General features: G+C 39.2%; 1 pseudogene; it reads right to left on the bottom strand.

Annotated features, from left to right (window-relative positions):
• Window positions 1-19340: 19340 nt before the first annotated feature.
• Window positions 19341-22516, bottom strand: LOC149211523 (putative pentatricopeptide repeat-containing protein At3g13770, mitochondrial pseudogene; annotated as a pseudogene).
• Between the last annotated feature and the right edge of the window lie 2179 nt (window positions 22517-24695).

A 24695-nucleotide genomic window follows, 5' to 3' on the forward strand; every position in this document is an offset into this window, starting at 1 on the left:
TGTTGGCCTTAGAAAAGAAATTGAGAAAACAAAGGCTCTTAATCTTAAATTTGTTAAAGGATCTGAAACTCTGGATGAGATTATCAATGTACAACGTTCTCCACTAATCAAGACTGGTCTGGGGTATAATGGAGAAGCATCTCAAGCATCCACCTCAAAGAGTTATCTCGATGCAGCAAGGAGGAATGAGCAAAAGCCCAATGGAGATCACCAGGTAAATCAGGGACGAATTACATCAAGAATAAACAAAGACTACCAGGTAAATCAGGGGCAATCCACCTTAAGGATGAACAGAAGCTACAACCAGCCACAGGTAAAATCTTCTCAATTTACCTCAAGAATGGATGACAATAGAAACTACAATCATTTGGCAGGTAGATTTGATAATCGGAGGAGTTTCTTCAATGGCCAATGTTTCTCTTGCCATAACTTTGGCCACAAAGCAGCTCAATGTGTTGCCTATAAGACAATCATGACTAGAGAAGCTCAAAAACAAAGAAGTATGACTGGAATCACGAAAAGAACCTATAGCAACTTTTCGGTCCTTGAAAATGAAATTGAATGTTCTATTTGTAATAACTTCAGTCATGAAGATTCTAAATGCAGGAGCAGGTTTTGGAAGACAACTCAGAAGGAACAAACCTCAAGTGCCAGAACATGGAAAATGAAAGAACCGCAACGAGAAAGATGTGGGATAGCTTTATATGCAGAATGACAAGAAAATCAATGGTAAGTAGACAGCGGATGTTCGAAGCATATGACAGGTGATAAAGAAAAACTTGAATCATATAATGTTTTAGAAAAGGGAAAGAAAGTTTCTTTTGGAAATGATACCCCTGCAGTCATAAAAGGAAAAGGCACTGCCCAGTTGAAAGAAAAGGTCAAAGCATGAAATGTTTTGTATGTTGATGGCTTGAAGCATAATCTTCTGAGTGTCAGTCAGATGTGCGATCAAGGAACCGAGGTAATATTTCGATCAAATAGATGTAGCGTTCGTGATCTTAATACAAGAAAAACAATGATCAAAGGCAGAAGAACTCCAAATAACTTATAAATATTTGAAGAAGGACAACAACAATTCTATTTGAGCAAGGATGATGAACACTGGTTATGGCACTGGAAGTTGGGGCATCTAAGCTTTTCACAAATAAGGAAAGCATGCAAATACCAGGCAATTCGTGGTCTTCCAGATATCAAAATTCCAGACAACACCATATGCAAATCATGTTAGTTTGGTAAGAAAAACAGAACCAACTTCCCTGAGAAGGAAGGATCAGCCAGCAGGCCTCTTGAGCTAGTCCATACAGATGTATGTGGTCCATTTAGGACAAGGTCACCTTGAGGAGAAGAATACTTTATATTATTCATTGATGACTTCTCCAGGATGGTTTGGTTAGGACTTATGAATCACAAAGACAAAGCATTCGAAAAATTCAAATCCTTCAAAGCCTTGGCTGAAAACGAATCAGATCACAAAATTAAGTGCCTCAGATCCAACAGAGGTGGGGAGTTTACCTCAAATTAATTTTTCAATTTCTATGAAGAACATGGAATAACAAGGGAATTCTCTACAGCTAGGACTCCTCAGCAAAATGGAGTGGTGGAAAGGATGAATAGAACGGTCCAACAAATGGCTCATGATATGCTTGATGAGTCTGGAACTCCTGCAACCTTCTGGGGAGAAGCTGCATTTGCTGCGGTTGTTATTCTCAACAAAACAAATGTCCGAGTGAACAACACTCAAACTCCTCATGAGCTCTGGTATGGTGAGACTCCTTCGGTAAAGCATTTCAAAATTTTTGGAAGCAAATGCTATATTAAGAATAATGATGAACAACTTGGTAAACTTGAACCTAGAGCAGATGAAGGCATTCTCCTTGGTTATTCTCCCCACAACAAAGCATATAAGTGTTACAATAAAATACTTGGAAGAATCGTTGACAACATTGATGTAGTGGTTGATGAAAAATGATACATTCGTAGGCAAGTAAATTATGAAAATATCGAAAAGGATGAAGACTGCTCTCCAAATCAGACTGATGATGAAGAAGAACCTCAAGAGGCACTAGAGGAACAAATAAGGATAGAAGAGAAGACTCCATCCAGGTACGTTCAGAAGAATCATCTAGAATCTCAGATTTTGGGGCAGAAAGAGGCAGGTGTACAAACAAGAAGAACAATTGCAGAAGCCTCAAGCTATTTGGCATTGCTCTCCTCCATTGAACCACAAAATGTAAGAGAGGCACACAAAGATGAATGCTGGGTCAAGGCAATGGATGAAGAACTTGAGTAGATCGAGAAGAACAACACTTGGGAGTTGGTTCCTAGACCAAAAGATAAGAATGTCATAGGGAAAAAATGGATCTTCAAAAATAAGTTGAATGAAAATAGAGAAGTAACTAAAAACAAGGCCAGACTTGTTTGTAAAGGGTATGCTCAACAAGAAGGAATAGACTTTGAAGAAACTTTTTCTCCTGTTGCTAGATTTGAGGCCATTCGAATGTTCCTTGCTCTCTCAAGCTTTCAGAAGTTCAAAGTATATCAAATGGACGTGAAATCAGCCTTTCTGAATGGAGACTTAGAAGAAGAAGTGTACATTGAGCAACCAGATGGTTTCATCCTTGGGAATGATCCAAATCTTGTATGCAGACTAAAAAAGGCTCTCTATGGTCTTAAACAGGCTCCAAGGGCTTGGTACTACCATTTGGACAAATAACTTCATCAACAAGATTTTTCAAAGGGATCAGCAGATAGCAATCTTTATATAAAAATTGAAAATGACAAATTGCTAATACTTGTTGTGTATGTAGATGATATTATCTTTGGCAGCAATGAAGAAGCTATGAGTCAAAGCTTTGCCTTGGCGATGCAGAAAGAATTTGAAATGTCTTTGCTTGGAGAACTGACATATTTCCTTGGATTGCAAATCCAACAAAATGAAGGCGGGATCTTCTTGTCTCAAACCAAGTATCTCAAGCAGATTTTGAAGAAATATGGCATGGAAAATGCAAAACCAGTATGTACCCCCATCGCCATAGGATGCAGCGTCAGTGCAAATGATGAATCAGCAGCAGTGCATCAACCAACCTACAGATCTATGATTGGAAGTCTACTTTATTTGATAGGTACCCGACCACACATCATGCATGCAGTGGGAATAATTGGGAGATTTCAGGCAAATCCAAAGGAAACTCATCTTCAGGCAGTGAAGAGAATCTTCAAGTACCTTCAAGGAACTCAAAACTATGGCTTATGGTATCCTAGAGATACAGATCTCACACTTCATGCTTATACAGATGCAGATTGGGCCGGAAGCGTGGATGACAGGAAGAGCACAAGTGGTGGTGCATTCTTTATGGGTTCTAGATTAGTATCTTGTTTCAGCAAGAAGCAGAGTTCGATTGCTTTATCTACCGCTGAAGTGGAATATGTGGCTGCTGCATCTTGTTGCACTCAACTTCTTTGGATGATGCAAACCTTGCAGGACTTTCAAATCACTTGTACACCACCTATCTCCATCTTATGTGATAATACAAGTGCAATAAGCATTTCAAAGAACCCAGTCATGCATTCAAAGACCAAGCACATACCGATCAAGTATCACTTTCTTCGGGAACAAGTGTTGGAACAAAAGGTCAAATTGGAGTATGTTCCTTCTAAGGAACAAGTTGCTGATATTCTCACCAAACCACTGCCCAGGGAGACATTTGAATACCTCAGGCAGAAGCTGGGAGTAGTTGATGCATCATCTTGCTGTTAAAACTTGTTTGTTTCAGAGGAAAATGGGTGTATGCGAGTTTCATGAGGAGTATCCGCGTACATACGCCGGTTTGTGCAGAGACAGTCACGTATATGGAGGTTTGATGGATATCAGTAGGGACAGGCTCTGGTTGAAGTTATTCTGATATGGGTCTGACTGAGACCATCTGGCATAGGTTCAGGGGGAGCAGATAATCTTCTAATAATGCATTGTTGGCATTATCTTAGAAGCTTTTGGTTCTAGATCACAACTGTTGTTGATTTCAGGTGGAACAGAGGCAGAGGGAGAACAGAAGGAAATCTTGGTTGCTGATCTGAATGATGATGGACAGATGCTGCTGCTATCAGTTATTGGTGACTTTCATAAGTCTTGTTCTAGATATTTCGTCTCTATGTCATGTATCTCTTTTGTGGTATCTCTTTTATGGTGTCAAGGTCATGTAACGACATATTTTGGTTTCCCCACTATGCCTGGGATGAACATGTAATGATCTTGGTTGTCATATGTAAATTTCTGATGTATCCCCACTTGGTTGGGTGATGAATGTATGTATTGAGTCTTTTGATAGGAAGGTCTTTTATGATGCTTAAGTCATGGTTCTTCTTGAAGAACATCTTTTACAGATCTTGCCTACAGTCAGGGGGAGCATGGTCAGCACAGCAGGGCAGAAATTTCAGCATGTACTTAGGGGGAGCACAACCCTTTGCCCTTGATGACAAAGGGGGAGAATGACGAGGATTTTGGGTTGCCATCAAGTCCAAAGGGGGAAATTGTTGGCATTATGGCACAAGTTTGGAGCTATGGCAAAGGTGTTGTCCTTGATGGAAACTCTCTTTGGTAACAGATCTCAGTTCAGGCTTTCAGAATGAAGAAAAAGACATATACACATGTTCATCTAGACGAAGATGCGTATACACGCGGGTTAGACGTTTCAAAGGCGCGTATGCCTATACACACACTTTCATGCAAGGAAAAGCGCGTATATGTTGGAGAACTTACCTTTGGTCCGTAGTAGTTAGTCCTTGGTATTTGAACCTATGGTTTTGGACCATGGTACCTCGTCAGAAGTGTTGACCCCAAGTATTGGGTCTGTGGTATTGGTTTATTATGGTTTTGGATCGTGGTATTGTGGAAGGCATAAGTCTATAAAAGAGAAAGGAGATCATTTGGCAAAGGATCATCTGAATTATTATTGAATATTTGATAAAGTGCTAGATCTGGAATATTGGTAATTCGGTTATGATGCAGATCTGGATCTGAATGAAGGAGGAACCTGAGCGCAAAAGAGAAGGATAAGTTCTATTGATGGATCATAATCTTTAAGCTTGAATGATAGTATCTTTGTATAATTTTGATCTATTATATGTGGCGCTTGCTTGATCTACAGATCTGATAATCTGGGTTAATTAGTGTTTGAATATCTGAAAGAGCGAATTATCCTTTATAGATCTGTATGCAGGTTCAGTGAAGCGAAGGCACGTATACACTTCAGTTCAGTGAATGAAAACAGCGTATACGCAGGTTGCTCCATACGCAGAAGCGTCTGCACGCAGGTTTTAGGTTATTGAAGTAGCGTATATCTTTTGAGTTGTGATCTAGCTGCTACTGTTTATTGCTGCAATGTTCTGGGTTCAGATTTGGTGTGTGGTTACTGTTACTGTGATCTGGGTACAGTCGTCAGAGAAGTGTTTATTTTAATTTAGTTTTGATTGGTGAAAAGGTGATTGGTTGATGATTGATGTTATTTGTGGATCTAGTCTGAAAATTTATGAAACGTGGTCCCTGGAAGAAAGAGAAGGTTGTAGCCTTCAGTAGGCCAGCACCTACGTACTAGTATCTTGGCTAGTACAAGAGCTAAAGGGGTTGTAGCTCCCTTCCAGGAGAAGCTGGAAAACGAGAGAGGGTTGTAGCTCTTTGCAGGTTGTAGGCTATGTACTAGTAAAGGATTGCACTAGTACATTGTAAAAGGAAGCTTCTAATTAAAGAAAGATAGAGACGAATTGCAGCAGGTGGTTTTCACCCACATTGGGTTTCCACCTTTTATCATGTGTTCTTGCGTGCGATTGTATTTCCGCTCTGTTTTACTGTTTCTGGTTACTGGTTAATTGATTATGAAAGCACAGATTAGCAATCAACATCAGAAAGATAAAGTAAATTAAAAGTTTGCCTTGTATACGCTGGTTTCCTTCTGCAAAGTTGCGTATATACGCGGGTTTAATTAACTGAAGTAGCGTATATCATTTGATTTTGAAAAATGAATATTTGACTTGATAATACTGATTCACCCCTCCTCTCAGTATTATTTCCAACATTCTCTACTAGGCATGGCATTCAAAGAAGTGGGCAGTACTAGAGGTCCATACCTAGTAGCTATGATTCTTTCAATTTTGGTAGGTGCTTGTGGTCCTGCCATAGCTGTGGTGGCTACAAGAGTACTGGAAGTCTGAATGGCAAAGGGTTGAGGAGTCACTGATAAGACTAAAGGAGTATGAGGGATAGGAGGAGAGGCTTCCTTTGGGCTTACAATGAAAGGAGAACCCAAAAAATAAGGATCTTTATGAATCTCTTAGATTTTTTCTTCACTGCTAGTATTACATGTTATACTCTCAACATGTATTTGCTCTATTACAGGATTTTCTTGGAGAGATATAGAATATTGTTTAGATCTACCTGAACCTGATGCTCCTTTCTGCAATGCCTTTCTTGCTTTGATGATTTTATTAGGGTCAGATACTGGGTCAACTTGTGGCTTCTGAGTATTTCTCCGAGTATGCCTCACAAACTGAGCCAGAACTATGAAGTGGAGTCGCCAAGAGGTTCGTCCCCAGTAGAGTCGCCAGATAGATGATTACAACCGAAAAAGTGTCCAGACTTTGTCTATCATCAAAGCTGGATCTGTGTCATCTCCTAGGGAAGTTGAGCATCAGTCTCCTCTTCCTGACAATGGCACCAATTATGTTAGCACTCCAGGAAGCTCTCCTAGGTTGTAGCTCAGAGATGCCTGGTAACATATAAATATTCAATGTTGTTCTCTGAACTATTGGAATGCATTAAGGTTTGGATCAAGTCAGATGATTGTTTCAACTCTATTTTCACTCCAGACATGCATGAACACCCTCAGCTTGACAAGGCTTAAGACCACTAATGCTCAATAGTTTATAGATTGAATGGATAGATGGAGAATAATGAATGTACCAGTAGATGCATACATAAACATATATGAATGGCTAGCTACATAAATTAAATGAAGCTTGAAAATCTAATTTATCAATGCAGAGATAAGATGATAGTTATTTGGCATTAGACACAGAAGAACACATGAATAACCTATTCAAGTGCAAGCTTAGAACATAGGAGAAGATGGCAATTGAACATGTAACAACAAAAGAAGCTTATATTACTGGAATGAAGATGAGATGATGAGAGGAACAGAGTCTCCACAGTCTCCAAAAGTTGAACCCTTGATACCTTTAACTTTCTACCATTTATAGGCTTTTTACAATGCTCTCAGGCTCTCTGAGGCTTGAGGTGTCTTGATTTATCCCCTTTGGCTTCTAACTGCTTGATGGCATGATTAGATAGACATGAGCCAGAGGTCTCTTTCTCTAACAACACGGTAACCAAATTATGGTAATTTTGCCGCGCTGTCAGGTAGCTCGCTCGTGCCAACAGTGCTCCATGATCCCTTCTATTGGTTCGGTCGTATCATGTTGTGGATTTTCCCCTTTCGGCCATCTGTCCTGTAACAGAATGGGTCTTCGGGCCTTTGGAATCCTTTCGAATACCAAAAAACGATTGTTTTTATGTTTTACACAGATAAATGCTGCAATACTGTGAAATTCCGCCAAAACTCGGTTCATTCCAGACTTCAAAAGTCCTTAAATATGGTCTATTTTCCTATCGGGTCTGCCTTTGTAGCGATATCACATCTCCATCGTTGATCTGGGAGATCTAGATCCAACGGTTGCGATCCATTTTGGGTGGCTCTTTCGTACAGGAGTTAACTGCCCGATGAGGTGGTTTTCTCTCTCCTCAGCCTGGACACGTGGTCGGCTTGTATGGGATCGGGCAGAACCCGACCCAAACCACTTATCGCCTTTGGCTCTTCGAAATCCTGCTTGTTTTGTGATTTCCATTTATATTGGAAAATACATTAAAATGTGAAAATCTCGCTTTATCGGACTTGAAATGGTGTTCAATAGCATTAATAAACCCTTTCGGGTTCGTAATGTCGTATCGGCACTTCATCCTTTATATTTCGTTTAATAAACGAAATACGCAGATACAAAGGAAATAGGCATTTTCCGGACTTCAATATATATATAATATGGTTCATAATGCTATCGGGTCCGGTTGACCATATCGCGCATATATATGTGTATAGGCCCCGCTCCGTTGTATTTTCTGATTGTGATATCACGATGCAATTGATCGCAATTGCATATCGCGATAACCCTTGGCCATTTGGTGAGTGCTATGTTGTGTCGACCGATTGTGATTTGTCGATCAAATTTGGATCGTTGATCGGCCAGATCTGACGACTGTTGTGCATTCATTGTTCAAGCCTCCATTAATCTGTTTTTTCACTGTTGTCTCTATGTTTTCGTTTCCCGATAGTGTTTTTCTGCCTTTTGGTGGGTTTTCTCTTGCGATTATTTTGATCTTTTAAACGATTTTTAAAGGCTTAGAGAGTTCTTGGATCCATTTGGATCAGCACTTCAGGGCTAACATGGCTTATGACCAAAGTGGAGAAAGAGGAGATGTGGCTGTCGGAGCTAAAATAGGGGACATTTATGATAAAAATAGCAGCCCTCTACCTCAGGGGCTAACAGGTCCAACCCCTAATACTTCCAATGCATGAATTATTTAAAAAAAACCTACAATGATTTGCCTTATACACTTGGCAATCTGTTATCAATTACAATGCAAGGAAAAATGACTAATCTAACCACGAAGTGGCCATGATGAGAAAACTAGGACATCTGGTCCTCTTTCTTAGGGATGTTGTTGCTGAGAAATAAATTTCCCTGTAGTGGCTTTGCTAACATGGATGGTGTTGACTTAGATCTACATTGTCACTTCAATCATCCTTGTCTCGTTCTTCTTGATAATCACACAGATCACTCCATGTTTCCTCATTTGGAATCTTGATCTTTATTAACCTCTTGTATATTTCATCAGCTTTAATATATTTAGCAAAAGTCGGTTTGACTACAAACATGTGATTCAGTTCATGCTCGATGTAGATTTGATTGTTGATAGCTTCTAGAAATGCTTTTCCTGTTATGATGCCTTTGATATTGGAAAGATTTGCTGCATATGTGGCTATGCCCTGGAGTTTCTTGACATAATCCTCTCTGGCCATGAGTTTTTCATTGATGACAAACAAAGAAGGGAGACCTTTCTGGTTTAAAGGCTCAATCCTGTTGAAGAACCCGTTCACTGTTAGCTCCAAATTTTGACATTTTTCTTCTAGATTCACATTCAAGCTCTTCTTAGTCAGCACCTTCTTCACTTGAAGTATAGTCTCTGTCATCTCTTCTACTCCCAACTCTTCCAGCTCATACCTGTTTCTTGAATTTAAAAATTTGATTATCCTATTAGCTGTTGCTGGCATGTCTCCCAGCTCTTCATTAGTAGCTGAAATAGCTTCTCTAGCCTTTTCAACTAATTCTTTCTGTTCAAAGATAATTTGGATGTTGGGCCAAATTTCATTGATACCATTGATGATATTATTCCAAATAATCTCCTTCACTCTTCCTAGAGTGCTCAAGATAGATGATTCTTTCTCTGATTTTTGTAGCTTTTCAATCAAAGTCTTTTCAATTTGCATCTCCACCAAATGATTACCTTCGACCCTTTTGATTTGATCCTACAACACATTAACTTGAGTTTCCAGCCTTTTAATCTCTTCAGTCTGAAGATTTATGCCTTCCATAGATCTGGCTAGTTGTTCTGTACTACTCCCTGTCCCTGTAGCAGCAGTTGCTGGAGTGGCTAAAGGAAGAGTTGTTAGAGGAAGGGCCTCCATTGTTGTGCTAGCCATCTATGCTGCCTTTTCTTTTTTTTTGCACCAACTTCTCCATCTATGCTTCCATTTTTTTGATTTGGAGACACTGCTCCATTATTAACTTCAGCATAACAACCTTTTGGCTCTCTATTTCTTCTATCTCCTTGGTCAAGGGATCATGTGTTGCAGGCATCTTGAGTTGCTTCTTCAAAGCTGCTATATCCATATCCTTTTTCTTTATTATTTCTTCTGCTGCTTTTACATCTGAGAGATCATACCCAATCCTCACTACTAAGTCTTCTAAAGACTTAATTCGGTTGTCCTTTGATTGTGATGAAATCCTTTCCATATTTAACTAAGATTGAGCATTTGACAAAGCCACCTGCATTTTAAACAAGTTCATAGAAGTATTGGTGAGAGTAGATGAAATCATTTCACCTGTTTGTTTGTGCATTTCTAGCTGATCAATTGGATGAACACTTATGGTATCAAACTCAAAAGAAGTTTGCTTGTAATCTGCTATAATTTTGGGTTCTGTTATCTGTGCTTCAAAAAATTCCATGTGCATCTTGCCCTCTTCTGAATCAAAGGCAGAGAAAGTCCGCCTTGAGAAGTTGCACTCTGTTTCCAAAATTGAGCATAAGTACTCTTTCTCAACATCTCATTCCTGATTTTAATTTCCCTGAAAGTGTCAAAGATAGTTTCCTCTTTTTATCCAGTCACATTTGTAGATGAAGAAACTTGAAGAGACTGTTGTCTTTCTGAAATTGGAGTGGCAAGAAAATATTTCCCTCCAGTTGGAGATGAATCCAGGCTATCAATGATATTGATGACTATTTGCTGCAGTGATTCCTTGCCTATGTCCATGTGTTTTTTGGGATTTTTCCTGTATTTCAGCTGGAATTCCTTCATAGAAGTATCAGCCCCTGGTGACTGATCTTCTCTAGGCCTTTTCCCTGTTATTCCTTGTTCTTGTTCTTTTCCCTTTTCTGTTCTGTCTTCAGTAGTCTGCCTTTCCTGTTGTCTTGGAGTCTGTGCACTAGAAGAAGAAATCACTTGTTCCTCAGCCTCTTGTAATGTGTCAGGCATCCACTCAATCTAGTTCATGTATTTTTCAATTTTAGGCCTTTGAGTGTGAATATAGGTTGTTGACTTGTTCTCCACCCTTTTCTTGGAGATGATGCCCCATGGGTCATAGGACCATGTAAAACTGTGGGTGAATTTCATTTCCTTCAATCTATTATCTGCCTCCTCCTCTACTGCTCTATTGTTGCAAATGAAAGGACCAATATGGGATTTGATCCTAAATTGTGACTTTTTCTTCGCTGCTACAAAATGCACTTCATCTACATTGAGAATTTGTCTGACGTATTCAAGCGTAAAGATCCTCATGGGGAGGAACTTTGGTAGCTTATAAGGGGCCAACTCACAGCCATATACTCTTAATTCAGTGTAATTTTGGTACAAGTACCAATCACCTATTCTATCTTGGTCTGTCAACTGCATAATCCTTCTAATTTCTTCATTGATTCTGGGTTCTGTAGTCCCACTGAGGAGGCTCATTGCTGGGTGAAGAAACATTTCTACAAATGTTTTGTAGTTGAAGTCTTTTTGGTCCTTCATCGCTAATATTGTAGAGAAAATAATAGATTGGGGTTCACCTTCCTCATTCAACTTGCTCATTGAAAACTAGAACCTGTCTGTCTGAAAATAAACAAACATATATACCAAACTTGAGGAGTATTGGAAGACTTCCTCTGTGAAGAAATTGACAAACTATGCATGGATGGCATCTGCTAGAAATTGACTGAAATTGAAAAGGACAGAGGGCTTGGATTCTGTTGATAAAATATATAGAAAACCTATGATAGCTTCATCAAGCCACTGATCTGAATAATAGCCTAGTAAATAAGAAAGAACAGTGACAATGTGTCTAGTTTTGTCAGGGAAAACAGAGGAGGAATAAGGAGGATTCTTGTTTGGCAGAGGTGTTTGCTTAGTCATGAAGAGTTCTAAGGTTTTAGCTCTCTTAGAAAAATCTAGTTTCTGATACATTTCAGTGAGAATCTCATGGGAAAAGGGAGTAGTTCCTTCAATAACAAGAGCTTGCATCATCTGCATAATGGACTTGGCATCAATGGTAAACAATATATGTCTTGTTGGGGCCATCACTGCCCTTTGCTATGGATTGTAGCATGATTGGCATTTCCTGATCAATTTTGGGCAATTATGGGTTTTAGGGAAGATATAGAAAGGTAAATTAGTGTCCCAGAGGCCTATGTCATCCACAAATTTATCGTACCACCAGCAATATATGTCAAATAAATTGAACTATGAGAGTGTTTCATGTATCTTAAAATCCCTGCCTACAAGTGGTATGTGATCCAAATCCAAGGGTGGGTGCACCATTGGATTAAATACCTCTTGTTCTTTCTTCTTGAGTTCCATAACTGTCTTCTGTAAAAACTTTTGAAAACTGAACTGTGTTGAATTTGCAGTGGCTTACAACAGAAAAGGATGAGAAGAAATGGGAATTTCAAAGAGGGAGAAAGAAAAGGAATAAACTAGAAGCGGGATTCGAGAAAGGGAATGTGTGACCATTGTAGAAAAATAGATCCTTCTGCAACTGTATTGTTGTATGAGTGTGCTTGTTGTTCTTTTTGTGTATCCTTGGATAAATTCTGAATTGCACCTGGTAGTAGAGATAGCAAGTTAAAATTTCGAAATGGCGTGAAATGGTGCTTTTATGGCTTTGGGGTGTTCTCGTTGGATTGGCCTGACTTGGCGTGGGTTTGTTGGCTAACGGTCCAGTCAATTGAATGCACAACGGCAGGAACAAAGGTGATAGGCAAATGGGAAAGAATGGCGTCGTGAGGTGACGAGAGTGTTAAACAGCTAGAACGGGGGAAGTGGTTTATAGAACGCGGGAACCACTTTTCGGGGGGCCCTGGGAGTGGTAAGCGGTATGAGAGGGGGGGTGCGAAATCTTGAGAGCGTGACATGTTAGTGGTTTAAAACCACTGATTTTGGACCCCCCCCCCGGATTAACTTTCAGAGGGTGAAGGGGGGGGGTCAGAAAATCATACAGGATGTCAGATCATATGGGATGAGCGAGGATTTGGAGAGAGATGGGGAATGGGTAATACGGGATGTGACGGTTAAATGAGTGGTGGGGTAGGGAAATAAATAGGGGGCGGACTATAAGGATGTAGGGGTATAGAATAAGGTTAGAGAAAATAATATAAGACCCCTTCCCTTTTTTATTTCTTTTCCCGACATTAGGAAAAACATTGAGATATGTCTTCCACCTTTTAAAAGAATGTTTCATGTCTTTTTTCCCTTTGAAATTTTTTTTCAATTCTACCTACCCTTTATTCTTCTAATCTAACATTTTTTCCTTTTTGTATTTGTAGTGTTTTTTTTTCAATTCTACCTACCCTTTATTCTTCTAATCTAACATTTTTTCCTTTTTGTATTTGCAGAGTGCATTTGGATTTGCAGACCCTTTCTCTTTTCTTCTTTTTTTTCTTTAATTCTAACCTACTCTATCACTTATTTCTCCCATTGGTCTAGATTAAACAGTTGAACCAAATTTATTTCTACCTAACTATTGATTTGCCAAGATTAAATTGTTTGGCAGATCTTTATTTTCTATCCTATTAACAGAAATTGAAATTTGTCCAACCATGCTTAGAATGTATGATTTGAACAACATTTGGGGTTCTCTTTTTCTTCTTATTTTTAGATACCCTCTTTTCATTTCTTTTATTTTCTCTTCTTTTTTTTGTGAAATCAATTGAATATTGAAATCTATGAACAATTTGAAATCTGCAAACTATGAAATACTCAATCACCTTGAGATCCTATAAATTATAGGATCCTAACAACATCCAAAGAAGGAAGCAAGCGAACCAAGGAAGTTGAAAGATTATTGCAGGATGCTAGATAGAATGTGGGAGCACCCACATCACAATGCAGATAGAGGAGGTCACCAGATCAGTACAATGGTTATATGGCTCTGATGAGTGAGATGGTAGAGACATAGCCATCCTCATTCGAGGAAGTCGTAGAGCAACCAGTATGGGTTGATGCTATGGTAGAGAAATATGAGTCCATTGTTAGAAACAATGTTTGGGAAGTGGTCCCAAGTCCAATAGATAAATCAATGGTTGGTTCGAGATGACTTTACAAGGTAAAACATGTAGCAGATGGGAGCATAAAGAAACACAAGGCCAAATTTGTGGCCAAGGGGTTCTCCCAGGTGGAGGGAATTGACTATGAGAAGACCTTTTCTCCAGTAGTAAGGTACTTATCCTTCAGGTCAATTCTAGCATTGCTAGCGTAAATGGGGTGGAAGATCCACCAGATGGATGTGAAGACAACATTCCTCAATGGAGTTATTGAGGAGGAGGTGTATATTGAGCAACCAAATGGGTTTGAGACTTTCAACAGAGAGTTGCATATGTGCAGACTCAAGCGAGCTTTGAATGGACTCAAGCAAGCACCCCGTGCTTGGTATACCAGGATCAATAACTATCTCACCGGTTTGGGCTTCACCAAAAGTGAAGCAAATGCAAACCTTTATCACATTGTGGTAGAAGGTAAATTATTGATTATTGTTTTATATGTCGATGACTTGATCCTTACTGGGGATGAATAATTGATCAAATCTTGCAAGGAGGACCTTGCAAGAGAGTTTGAGATGAAGGACATGGGACTCATGCATTATTTTCTCAATTTGGAAGTATGGCAAAATTACGAAGAACTGTTTGTTTCTGAAGGCAAGTATGCCAACGAGATATTGAAGAAATTTTGCATGGAGAGTAGCAAACCCATGGAGACCCCTCTAGCAAGAATTGGAGGAAAGAGGATGCTACTTCAAGTGAAGTAGTGGAGGCTACCATTTACAAGCAGCTTGTGGGTTCACTCATGTATTTGGTGAACACACGACCGGATATGTGTTATTCAGTGAACCAACTTAGTCAAGCAATGGTTAAGCCAACCAAACTATATTGGAAGGCAACAAAAAAACTGTTGAGATACCTCAGAAACACTACTCAATTTGGTCTTTGGTACATACGGACAAAGGGAGTGAAGCTGCAAGACTTCACAAATGCAGATTGGGCAGGGAGTCCATCAGACAAGAAGAACATTTTAGGAGGAATTTTTAGTGTTGGGTCAGCAACAACTTCTTGGTACAACGGAAGTAGAGATATGTGGCACTTAACTAAGCAAAAGCAGAGTACATGGATGCAAGTCAAACAACATGTTAGGCTATTTGGATGAGAAAGATTCTTGTTGGGTTATTTTGTCAGAAGATGGATCCTACAGTGATTTATTGTGACAATTAGAGTTGTATCAAATTATCTGAGAATCCAATATTTCATAATCGATCCAAGCATATTGATATCTGGTATCACCATCTACAATATTGTGTGCAAAGGCAGATTATGTTGTTGCAGTACATTCCAACGGAGGAAAAAGATGCAAATATTTTTGACAAAAGCCTTGTCAAGAGGAAAATTCGAGTTCCATAGAAGCAGGATTGGGGTTTCTGAAATTCCTTTCTTGCTGAGAGGGAGTGTTGAAAATGCAACAAGAAAATCTAGTTTTGACTTTGCCTTCATCAAACTAGATTAAAATTCAAATTCCAATTTTAGCAAAATACTTGGAAGTAGTTAACTAAGGTGACATGGCTTTGGTCACTTAGTTAACTCAATAAATTCGAATTGGAGACACTCAAATTCAGTTCTACATGACTGATTGCTAATTTGTAGCCATCTATTTAAGTTAATTTGAGTTATTGTCAATTTAACTAGTTCCCAATGTCAAAAGAATGAGTGGAGGTCAAGTTGTGAGTGTGTAACTTTTTTCACACTTAGTGATCATCCAGTTCACTGACCAATTGACTCAAAATAATTGTTGCATGCAAAAAAATTGAGTTACTTAGTTGACATTGGAGTTCAATGACAGTGCACTATCAGTTGTAAACCATTTCAAGTTGTACAAGTGGTGCAGGCAATCAAATAATTGACCTACGGTAATTGCACAATTCCTTGGTGTGAAATTCCTAAATAATAAGGGCAATTTCCCAAGGGAACAAGGCAAGGAAATAGAAGCTTGGAGGCTTGAAAAATTGGTTAGGTATTTACCAAAGTCAGTCAGCTAGACAGAGGATAAAAGATACATGTGCAAGTTGAGCTCAAGCTTGAGCAAAGCATATTGTATTCATCCAGATTCTTTGATTAATGCAATACATATAGTAAGGGATTTTGAGCAATTGCTTTCCCCTAGAGAAATCTATGTATATGCAATACATATAGTGAGGGGTTTTGAGCAATTGCTTTCCCCTAGAGAAATCTATGTATATGCAATACATATAGTGAGGGGTTTTGAGCAATTGCTTTCCCCTAGATAAATCTATGTATATGTGTGTTGAATCTTGATGCATGTTAATGATTTGTGTTCTTGGTCGTGAATTTTCTTCCGCAGATCAGTAGAGTAACTTCTAGTCTTGTCATTTAGAAAATTTCATGAGTAGTTTAGAATTTACACATTAATTTCTACACGAGGTTCTTCTTGAGCCCCGATACATAAAAACTATCTCTTAGATGCAAAGGGTTCCCCAACTCCATTTCAAAATGAACTGCACTAGTGCCCTCAGCCCAATACTTCCCATAGTCTCCCATCTCAACGTCGAACTACATGTCCTTCTCTGACAATATGTTGAAATACTTCTTGTTTCTAGTCATATGACAAGACGCACCACTGTCCACATACCATAAACTAGTAGCCACTAAACTTGCCATATAGGCAATGAGTGAAAACTCCTCGAAATGAGAAGAAAACTCATAAATCTCTATAGAGGCTGCTACTTGGTTGTTCATGGCCCCTTTCTTCCTATTAGGACATTTAATAGCATAATGCTCTAATTGGTGGCATGTAAAACATTTGATCTTGTTAAGATCCTTTTTCTTCTTCTCACCCTTAGAACCCAACTCACTACCACCAAAACTCTTTTTACCCTTGGACTTGGTCCCTTTATTGGCTAGAACGAAATTTTCTTCTTCTTCCTCGGTTTTAACATGAGATCCAACCTGAGCTTGTTTGTAAATCTTGTCTTAGACACAATCACCCCATAAACGCTCCCAAACTGGAAACTTTTCTTGGGCGCATGTCCCGCCTGTGAAGGCTTGCCACGATTTGGTGAAACACAATAAGGAAAAACTTACCAAATCCCTATCTAGAACTGTCTCACCTAGACCAACCAACCCTTCCTTCACTTTGGAAATCTTGGTGAGATAAGACGCTACTGAATTTGACTTGGACATTTTAATACTCCTGAGGTTATCCTTCAACACCAATTTTCTGGCCTCGCTCGAACCCTGATAAGGATCAAAGATAGTTGTCCACATGTCTTTGGCCTTCTTCCTAGTTAGGTGAGGGATTATGCAGTATTTGATTCCTTCCAAGATGATCCTTCTTTCCTTGGCATCCATCTTATTATGCTAAGCCAACTACTGAGGGTCAATGTGCAGCTGGGGCATTATTGACAAAATGCCAAACCCCTTGTTCCTCCAACACCACTGCTATCTGTTCACGCCACAAACATAAGTTGGACACACCGTCTAATCCATCATCAAATTTAAGACCTTGATATGCCATACTGACAAATTGAATTGTTGAATACAAATCACACTATTGGAAACAATGCGCATTGCCCATAAACCCTAACGGTCAAATCGATTTAATAAACTTGCTTCCTTTGAATCTTAGAATTTGCTCTTGAAGAAAAAATTTGTGATTGGTCTTTAATAAAAAACTTGCTCTGATACCATGTTAGATTTCCTTAAAACCCAACAACTGATTTACAATTTTCTAAGTATAAAAAACCAGAAATACAAACAACTGCTGCAATGGAAACTTAAATTGCAAATACATTGAGTTTTTTAACTTATCATGCACAACAAAATATAAATCAGAAAACAAACACATCAACCATTGAACACAAGATATGCCCAAGAAACCCCAACTCCAGGGAAAACCTGCGACGTTGTGTTTTATTATTTTTCTTCAACAAAGGATTTTCTTTTGAGAATTACAACAAGGGAGAAGTTTCCCCTTTATCACAAGAAAACACTCGATCACCCTCTAACCAAATTGATTCCCCTTCCTGTACACTGGATCTATGAAACTCTTGTATAGTTCAGTCCACACGTGTGAGTGCACGTGTGAATGGAAAACTGCACTGGGTTGTAAGAGCTCGACCCTCACTAGATTTCTTTTGCTTAGATGTTGAGTCTTGTAATCTGCTGAAATCCTCGCTCTTCCTTCATTGATCTCTCACACCTGCTTGTGCTCAACTGACTTGCCACTCACTCGCTCTATCTCCTCTTATAATTTTGATCTCAACCTTAATCTCACTTCCAACGGCTAATATTAAATTGCGATAAAGGGTCAAGATTAAATCATAAGTTAACTTAGGAATTTTTAATTTTCCATAAGTTTGTTTTTTTAGGAAATAGTTAATTAAATTCATAATCTGCTTAGGTGGCTGTCTTATGGGTTCTGCTAGCCTTAGCACCTAGGCAAGCAGAACCCTTATTCCCTGCTCTGATCAACATGGTCCACTTCTTGGGAGCTCATTTGAACTCCTAAACATCCTTGGTACAACTTCGTATTGACTCTTTGCATAGCCTCCTATATTGGCATATGCCTATGATGGGATTTTGTTCCACATGAATACTCTCCTACCACTCTTGGCTCCTGTCTTGATATTTTGATCAACTGTTTGTCGATCCAATATACATCTTAAAAGTCAGACTGCTCTCTCATATGCCTTGATTTACCGTCACCCTTGCTTTCAGTCCATGTCGACTTTAGATGTTCATATCAGCCCAATCAATATTCGGGTTTATTTATAAAGAGAAATTCAAGAAAATTGTCATTTCAAAACAAGGTTTGATCTTTTCCAAGTTAAAATTGAATAGAATACGAATGAAATGAAGTCTGGCAGCACACTACACCAAGAAATAGCATGATGAAGTTCAGACCTTGGCCAAATAATACTTGTGCAGCAGAGTATTAACATAGGATCAGAGACTCGTAGTTGGTTTTGATTTATCTTCACTGTCGACTGAAGCCTGTCAGTGTTGAGCTTTTTACTATTTGCGTTTTTGTACAGTCAGCTGCTGATGTATAGCAAGGAATTATATGGCTCATAGTGAATTGGAAAACTTTTGGTTCGGAATAAGAGCAGCTCAGAAAAGATGGTGTCTCTTTCCACCTCTTGCTCGGATTGTATTATATGGGTACAAGAGTTTGAATAGAGGAAAATGTATTCTATAAGACAATGAAGGAAAGACCTAATTGGCACCAACTCATGTTGTCTTTAGGTTGTCAAAAGGAACAAATAAGAATAAGGTTCAGATTCAAAACTTTATATGGCTCATAGTGAATTGGAAAACTTTTGGTTCGGAATAAGAGCAGCTCAGGAAAGATGGTGTCTCTTTCCACCTCTTGCTGGGTTTGTATTGTATGGGTACAAGAGTTTGAATCGAGGAAAATGTATTCTATAAGACAATGAAGGAAAGACCTAACTGGCACCAACTCATGTTGTCTTTAGGTTGTCAAAAGGAAGAAATAAGAATAAGGTTCAGATCCAAAACAGTAGCTCCAGAATCTGTTCTGGCACGGTGTTAGGTCATGCAACCAAATATATATGAATGATCTAACTCAATATTTCTCAGATCCTTGTTCATGTTATATAATTTGATGAATGACTTTTTGAATAAATCTTTGTTGGATCACACCAATAGATGCTCAGTTAAAATGCCATGACCTGCCAGGATTGAGATGCTTCACATGCTTTTACACATCGATTCCCCTCGTATAGTCCAACATCTTTAAGTATTTGCTACCCACTTAAAGACTGGACCATTCATCCAGATCTACTTCATTCGCTGAGAAATCACCATGCCTTTGGTGAATAAAATCAAGGAAATATATCACACGATACTTCTTGATTCGTTGTACTTCACATCACCAATAATCCCCACAAGAACAAAGGCCATCCTTAAAGTGATGGAAGCGGTTAGCATCCCTCATGATGATTTCTCGCCCCACAACCTTAGAGATAAACTTGGTGGCCCTATGGCAATCACCGCAGACACGAAGGTTCTTGGTGACTGTGATAGACGTCCAAGGAGGTGTACTGATAAGTCCAAATGCAATTGCTAGCTTTTCACTGTGGTGGCAGAGGAGGTCCTTCTTCTGTTCTTCTTCAACATCGTGCAGCACAAAGTCTGTGTCTGGTAGATACCCAGCCTCCTTCATCTGCCCGGCCAACGCATCCAACAGAGTATAGATCTCTTCAGTTTGTGGATGTGATGTGTCGCCTACAACAAAAGAATGCATTTTGTTATTCACCTCTATCCAGCTGCATCCTGGTTGCTTTTTTAAACCTTTGTCTTTCATCATTCTTCTCACATTCGCTGCATCATTCCATCTTCCTGCTGCGGCGTAGATGTTCGCAAGCATGACATGTGTTGCAGCACATTCTGGTTCTAATTGGAGAAGGTGTTCAGCAGCATGTATCCCTAGCTCAAGGTTTTTATGAATTCTGCATGCACCAAGCAAGGCACTCCAAACAGAAGCGTCAGGTTCAAAAGGCATTTCATTTATAAATTTGTTTGCCTCCTCCAAAAGACCAGCCCGGCCAAAAAGGTCAACCATGCATCCATAATGATCCAATCTTGGTCCGATTCCATATTGATGGCTCATGACTTCAAAATAACAAAAACCTTCAATCACTAGACCTGCATGGCTACAAGCAGACAGAACGCCGATAAAGGTGATAGAATCTGGCCTTATACCTGTCTCTTCCATGCTTGCAAAAAGTTTAAGGGCCTTCTCACCATGTCCATGTTGTGCATATCCGGTAATCATCGAATTCCAAGAGATCACATCTCGTCTGGGCATCCTGTCAAATATGGCTTGTGCATCGCCGATGCTGCCACATTTGGCATACAAGGCAACAAGGCTATTCTCTACAGAGAGATGTGACTCAAATCCAGTTTTGACAATATCTGCATGGAGCTGTCTGCCGTGACTAACAGCTGCTAGGATAACACATGAACTGAGAACACCAACGAAGGTGTAATTATTTGGTTTCATAGCTAAGGAATGCATTAAGCGAAAGATATTCAGTGCTTCCTCACCATTGCCATGCTGTGCGTACCCTGCAATCATGGCAGTCATTGTGACCATGTCTCGCTCAGACATTGTATCAAATGATTGACGAGCATACTCTATGGTTCCACATTTCGCATACATAGTAGTAAGAGCATTCCCCACACAAAGATTTGACTCGAATCCAGTCTTGATGATGTGGCCATGTAACTGCTTACCCTCATAAACGGCTGCTAGACTAGCACAAGCACTCAAAACACTTGCAAAGGTAAGTTCATTAGGCTTTGCTTCGGCGTGCTGCATTTCCACAAAGAGCTCGAGTGCCTCCTTGCCATGTGCATGCAACGCATACCCTGAAATCATCGCGGACCATGACACCACATCTCGTTCAGACATGGAAGAAAACACTTTGAAAGCATCGTTTATGTCCCCACACCTCGCATACATAGTCGCAAGCGCATTCCCCACAGAGGCATACGACTCAGTCCCAGTCCGAATAACATGGGCATGGATCAGCTTCCCCTGTTCAAGAGCTTCAAGGCTATCACATGCACTTATAAGGCTTGTAAATGTGAAATCATTGGGTTTTATGCCAGTCCATTGCATTTCTTTAAACAGTTCTGTAACCTCCTCTATCTTCCCTAGTTGGGCGAATGCAGAAACTAATGCCGTCCAGGAAACCACATTTCTTTCAGTCATTTTATCAAACACTTGGCATGCATCCTCCACACTCCCGCATTTGGCATACAATCCCACGAGGGCAGTCCCCACATAGATATCTGAATCAAATCCACTTCTGATAGCGCAAGTATGGAATTGCCTACCTTGCTCCAGTTGCATCAAACTCGCACACGTGCTAATAATACTCGAGAATACAAACTGATCTGGCTTCGCACCCGCCAATTGCATCCGGATGAACAACTGAAAACCTTCATAAGGACACCCATTTTGAACATATCCCACAATTAAAGCTGTCCAGGAGACTTCATCTGGTTGAGGCGTTTTGTTAAACACTTGGCGTGCATCCTCGATTTTTCGGCATTTTACGTACATGTTGATAAGGTTATTGCTCATAAAAACGTCATTATCAAATCCGAGTTTGATGATGTGGGCATGCATACTTTTCCCTCCTGATAAGCTCCTCGAGTTCTTACACTGTTGCAAGAACTCTAAACAGCTTTTGCCTCCTTGGTTTATGGATTCCGTGTCTTCATCTTCGTCATTGCAAAGAGCCCTGCTAACTGTACTAATACCCACATGCCTGCAATTAGTACAAAGCCTGAAATAAAATTGCATTGGACTTAAAAATTTAATGCTGGGAATAATGTAATGTTGCAGCTGCTTCATGGCTGTCTCTGTTTTGTTCAGCAGTGAGATTTTGCGTAAACGTCATATATTGATTACTTTTCTCGGTTATTTTTTTAAAGAGTATAAGACTTAAGTAGCTTAGTTCAAATTTTGAAGATGAGAGTTTCTAAACAACTCAACTAGCGTTGCACGCACGGTCTGGCCTTATCCCTGTAGCAGAGATCCAGCAAATTAGCCTCCACAATCAATATATATATATATATATTTTACAGACGCTAAAAATGTAAATTGGAATTTCATACTTAATGGTTCTATAATGCCTACTCGGATTAAATTTCTAAACTTTTTAGAAAATAATTAACAACGTATTTAACACTTGATAAGGTTTGTTATACTGTCTCGTAATGGGTCTATTGGTTTGTGTTGAACCAAAAATTCACTTTATTTATGTATAGTTTAATATTGAGAGTTTATTTTTATTATTTTTTTAATTATTTAAATTTATTTATTTGGAAGGTGGATTGGTTGTAATTTTTTTGTTTTTTTGATATTTTTATTTTGATTATTTATTTATTTATTTTTTGTTTGATTTTTGATTTTTTTTTTACTAATTATAGTTTTTGCATATTTTCAATTTAATATAACACATTTTAAAGAGGAATTAAACAAAAAAATTCCAATAAATTTTTTAATGCTTTTTTCCATGGTTTTTTTCTTCTTTATTTTCGATTCCAATTCTATTAATCAACCTTTGACTCGTTATTAGTTTGCTCTTACTAAAATTTTTGCAGCTTATTCATAGTTTAACCATTATTTATTATTATTATTTAAATTTATTTATCTAGAACTTGATTGGTTGAGTTATTTTTCTTAAATTCCAAATAATTTAGTTTGCTTTTCAGTGAAAATTTCTAGCTTATGCGTAGTTTAACATTGTGAATTAAATTTTGTTATTTATTATTATTATTTAAATTTATTTATCGAAAATTTGATTGGTTGAGTTCTTATTTTGTCGTTGAGCATAGTGGATTCTCCATTTTAACGTGACATTGTCTTTTCTATTTTTAGTGTTAGTGATTTTAGAACTTCTGAGTTCATAATTTGGAAACTCATACCTTGTTCCATCTACTGAACAAATTGTTTCATGTTCCAAACCAATCTACATAGAAATAGGTAAAGCAGAGCTGGCAGAATTGATCAAATCATCGTGAAAGGTGACTCAAAATCTGTAGCTCTGTGTCTCATTGATTTCTACATACATCGGATCTCTAGATCCCAGGCTGAGCGACTTGGTTAAGGTGGCTATGATCGTGAGCTTCATTAACGCCTGCAAAGTTTATGTTTGGGGATCCGAATGGAAAAGAGAGGCGCCAAGATCAGTGAAAGAGAAGGAGCGGCGCTGCATGATTGTATTCAGAATTTCGAGAATGTTATTGACAAGATTCAAAAGACACGGAGATGGAGCAGTTGAGGCACAACACCTTCAATTCCCAAATGAATGACATGCAGACGTTTATGAGTGCCGCCTCCACCGACCAAGACTCCTGCCTTGAGGGATTTCAGGATGTGAAGGCAATGAGGAGGATTCATGCGATGGTAAGGGTCCTGGTGCAGAGCAAGTCAAAATTGATCAGCAACACTCTAGCCCTCAACACATTCGCTGACACCAGAGGTGAACATCCCTGAATGCCAGAACGACTGTGTGGTCATTGTTACCACTCAAACCAACAAGGGACCTAAAGGGGTTCCTGAGAGGGCAATTGCTAGGTTAAGGGCAACGATGGAGGCTTAGCCAACTGTCACCATAGCTAAGTCTCCCTACGCTTTATGGACTTTCACCAATGGGAGGAGTCTCGATAGTGTAGGGATCACTTGTAAAGTATATGTCAATGGATAGATGAGAAGTGACTACGAAAACCCTTTCCTTAGGATGGAGTGAAGAATGGAACTTGCTTGCTCTTTAAGCAAGGGACTTGGTCCACCATGGGTAAGGGGTGAGGGTTGGAGGGTTAAGGGAGCAAGGATAGGCTTATAAACAAGGTTCTCGATCCTTATAATCCTTGGGAAACTTGGATTCCCAAATGGTCCTTCACAAATAATCTTTATTGAGAAGTGGGAACACATGGGGCCAAGTGGTCCCAACCTAAGTTCGGGGATGGAATGCAACAACCAATGATGTTCCTATCCTGGGCAAGGTGAGGGGAAAGGACCAAATAGAAATATTTACTTCAAAAGGTTGAATTGATCCTATTGAGGTCTAGCCTTGGGGATGCCTAGGCAAAATTCAATCCTAGAGCTAAGGCTTGGGATTCTTGGAGATTCCACCGTTAGCATTGCCTCAAATTTGGAGGAGAGGGAGGGGAGCCACCAGCGCAGTAGCCTATATGAGATCAAAGTTTTTCCTTGGTCCAATTCCTGGGAAATTGA

Source organism: Pinus tabuliformis, chromosome 1_1 (genome assembly GCF_031772625.1).
Source record: "Pinus tabuliformis cultivar Carrire ecotype Pingquan chromosome 1_1, CPIR1, whole genome shotgun sequence".
Taxonomy (NCBI): Eukaryota; Viridiplantae; Streptophyta; class Pinopsida; order Pinales; family Pinaceae; genus Pinus; species Pinus tabuliformis.